At 36.1% G+C, this 4,219-nt stretch overlaps 1 protein-coding gene across 1 annotated transcript in view; it reads left to right on the top strand.

The window, feature by feature from the left end:
• The first annotated feature begins 3,253 nt into the window (after window positions 1–3,253).
• LOC106869579 (mucin-3A) overlaps window positions 3,254–4,219 on the top strand; it is a 381,249-nt gene continuing 380,283 nt past the window's right edge. Inside the window, exon 1 of the mRNA XM_052974105.1 lies at window positions 3,254–3,632. The gene's annotated coding sequence lies outside the window, so the exon portion shown is untranslated. The remainder of the gene's footprint in view (window positions 3,633–4,219) is intronic.

Genomic DNA, 4,219 nt, shown 5'->3' with positions numbered 1-4,219 from the left:
TATATATATATATATATATATATATATATATGATTTTGGTGAAAGCTTGTGTTAATGGCTGTTTTCATCACCTTTTATATATTGTTTGTGAGAGCTATTAAACAACTTTTGGCAAGCCAACAGAGGTTGCATTTCTTTAAAATGGGACACATTGTGGCGTGTCTCTAAAGACTGGGACATGTTTTTGAAGAGAGGAAGAGTTTGGTGGGAATAGAAGCAAGCTGCAGAGCAAATTGTTTCAAGGGAATAGAAAAGACATTTTGAAAGTCAGTAGCTTTATTGTTTGGACACGTCATGCAAATAAATAAATTCCTCTGAGACTACATAATTTAATATATATAATGACACAAACTTATACGCACACAGTGTTGCTCTACTTCTGTTTATCGTGTATTGTATTTAAATTAGCTTCATTTGTCCTTGTTTATCCAAATTTATGCTACCGGTCATTCTGAGTTATTTTCCTTTGCATATTATTTTTTTTTCTTTTAGTTATGTAAATCACTTTAAGTCATAAATGTTCTTTACTCTTTTTTGTATATACTTAAGTCTTTTGTTTGGTTGGTGTCAATGCAGAGCAATGCTTTGCTGATGACGTCCATTGAAGCAGAAACATGTCTTTGCAGCAGTTCCTTTGTCTCCAGAAATAAAGTATTCTTTTCTTAACGGCATAATCATTCCAGAGAATTAACAATCATCTGAACTTACTTCTTTTCATTCCAGAGAATTAACAATCATCTGAACTTACTTCTTTTCATTCCAAATCGGTTGCAATTGCTGCAAGGTGCTTTCTCTAGCTGTGAAAATAATTCCAAGAGAATTAATGTCAGTGGTGCAAGATAAGGGCACATTTTAGGCTTGGTGGTAGGCAATGAATAAATGGACGCTCTACACACATTGAGAATCAGACGATGGAAGAGGAGGAGTACACTCGCACATAAACACATGTAGATAGAAAGAGATAGGTGTGTGCCTGTGTGAACTTCCATGATATAAGAATCAACACGGTGAATGTTTTCAATTTTTCTGTACTATTTTGAATATTTTATTTCATTTTATTTTAGAGTAATAAATATATTTTTCTTCTGGAAAATTATTATTGATTTCATTCTTTCGTGTCAGCATTAAGAAAACTGGGTAGTTATCGTATGTACGCCATATTTCCTGGTAGTACCCAGGATGGAATAAGTACCCATCATATGACGAGTAACACTTAACTACTGGGAGAGAGGGGGGAGATAAAGGGGAGAGAGAGAGAAGAGGTAGAAGACAACTGGTCAAGATGTCACACAGAAGAATCGAACCCAAAATCACACGGATGCATTAGCAATCGACTTAACCATACACCCATTCATACATGACATATGGATAATTTAATAAATTTATTTCTGTATATTCACTAAACATGCATTTAGTCTTACGTGTCTAAATTTATTTAAAACATTCACTTCACGAACACGAAAGCATATATATATATATATATATATATATATATATATAATGTGTGTGTGTATGTATGTATATATAAAGCGAAGGAAATATAGCCACGCAACTTCAGTAATGACAATATATAAATTGCGTTTTAATTGTATATTGTCACAAATCGTATATTGTCACTACCATATTCTGCACACAGCTTGTATTACTGGGACATTCTCTTTCTACAGCTGTCTCCTGGAGATCACAACCGATTCCGTCGCCTTCCAACGGTATCACCTTCTCCAGCGGTGCCGAAATAGCACCGATACAAACTTAGTAACGTCCGGGTTCTTTTTTGGCCCACATCTAACCCTTTTGTTTTCCTCCGTTTCATATACGCAGCTACCACATCAAACAAGAGGCAGCTGCAATCATGCTGACGATGCAACGGATTATATTCATACTTGTACGTATATATATATATATATATACACACACGCACGATGTTGTTTGTCTATGATTGTACTGTTCTATAACAAGGGTGAAACTATATTCAAAAGTCAAGCACCCAAAAGCCTTTCCCTAACAAGCCACATCCACGCCCACGTAACGAAATAAGATTCTACATTATGGGATAAGCATGTGCTACACGCATGCGTACTGTAGACATAGCCATTTTTTGACGAGCAAGTGCGTGAATTCCGTTGAAAAATATTTTCATAAATTTGATTCAGTGGGGGTAGAAAAGTTTTATTTTTACTTCACTAAATAGAAAAAACATTCAGCTATGGTGTTTTGTCGCGGATAGTGTTGTTAGATATAGGAAAAGTTTTGAAAAAATAGCTTCAGGAGTGTAGTAGACTCTAACTGAAGGCTTAAGCAGTTATGTATGTCAGTGAATACTTTTCTTCTGTGACTATGTGCGATTTTGAGTGTGTGTCTATGTAAGTGAATGTCTCTTCTGTGACTGCTGTCTGCAATTTTTCTGTGTATTTATGTGTAAAAAGTGTGCGTAGATGTTAACGGATGTGTATGTTTCTATATTTTAGTAATGTTAGGTGTATATATGTGTCAATGAGTATTTTTCTGACATAAGTGGGCGTATATATATTTGAAAGCGTGAGTTTTCTCTAATTTCGTTTAATTGTTCGTTTGGGCTCGGGTTAACTCTTTAAGAGTGCTTATGATAACAAACGTTTTATCTACAACCATTTTCTCTTTTTTAATATCTAGGACCACATTATCTGATGTTTTCTTTCCAACTTTTTGAAGCTGTGGTGTGTGATATGAGGGAGATTTGGCAACAATTTCGAGTAAATTGAAAAGCATCGGAGTTTCCCGCGTTCGTTCATTATAATTCATGTTATGGTATGTGTGTGCGGAAAGTCTATATACATATTCTTCTTTAAAAAAAAAAATGCTCTCCATCTGTAATGTGATGTGATATCCAAAATAACAAACTGGCTTCATATGAATTAGTTACACTCACTCACCATCTTCCAGCATAATAAAGAAAAAAAAAAAAAATGAAAAATGGCCACAGCATGCAGATAGCTTTTTTTTAAACGATTACAGCAACCTGATGAAATAATCGCAAAAATATTCAGCACGCTCCTTCTTGTATGGTTGACAGACACGCGAGAGTAAAGCGGACAGCGGCCGTGAGTGTGGTTGAGTGTATGTGCGAGTGCATGTATGTATGCGATTGAGGGTCGGAGTCTGTGCGTACGTGCTTCTTCTATGTAACTGTGTGAGAGAGGGAATCGTCGGTGTATAAATATGTATCTATGTGCGTGCATCTACGTATGTACGTATGTGCCAGAGAGAATCTGTGTGTATGTATGTATGTGAATGTATGTGTGTGTGAGTGAGTGAAAGCATCTATGTATGTGTGCGTGTGTGTGTATGTGAAAGAGAGGATGAGTGAGCGAGTAAGTATGTGTTTTCGTAACTCTGCCGTATGACGCCCAAATGCGAGCCGTAACGTGGAGGTAGGAGCATGGAGCTAACGGCAGCAACAACAACAACAGTAGCAACAATATTATCAACACTATCATCATCATTAGCAATAACATCAACATTAACTAAAGCTGGTGGAGTAGCAGGAAAAACCGACGAAGAAACAGTTGATGGTCTTATAATCGTCGCTGCTGGTAGTGGTGGTAGTAGCAACAGTAAGAGAGGCGAGCGCAACACCACTGTTATTTGGCCAGGTGAGTGCGTGTGCCGACGATGTGTGTGTCTGCGAACGAATAGAGAATGAGATGAAAGAAACCGAATAATAATCGTAACTGTACCCCCATAAATCTGAGATATAAAAAGAAAAAAGATTCCCAATTCCATCCTTTTTTTTTTTTTTTTTTACACTCTCCTCTCGCATTTGAAACTTAGTTAAACAGCCATTCTCGCCTCGCACGCTATTGACCTAATAATATGATGCTAACACATTAATAACGAATTACACTACACGTATATATATATATCTATGGATACACACGCAAACACATGTATATAGACATATACACGCATGTGTGCATGTGCGCGCGCCCGCGTAATCTGATTGCGCCATCAATAATATATATCTACTATAATTTCACTGAAAAATTAGAAGCTACCGAAAAAGGCTGAAAATATTCTTTCTAGTCTATTTATTGACCAATTTTCGATTTGTTTCTTGTTTTTGGTCGAATTACTCTGCAGCTTTTAAATCGATATTCACTTATTTTCGATTGTATTATCTTTTCACTTACTCCAAGTAACCTTTCATACACATACATAGAAGCATATATATATATATATA

The sequence above is a fragment of the Octopus bimaculoides genome, chromosome 17, assembly GCF_001194135.2.
Source record: "Octopus bimaculoides isolate UCB-OBI-ISO-001 chromosome 17, ASM119413v2, whole genome shotgun sequence".
Taxonomy (NCBI): domain Eukaryota; kingdom Metazoa; phylum Mollusca; class Cephalopoda; order Octopoda; family Octopodidae; genus Octopus; species Octopus bimaculoides.
This window is presented reverse-complemented; position numbering and strand designations above follow the sequence as displayed.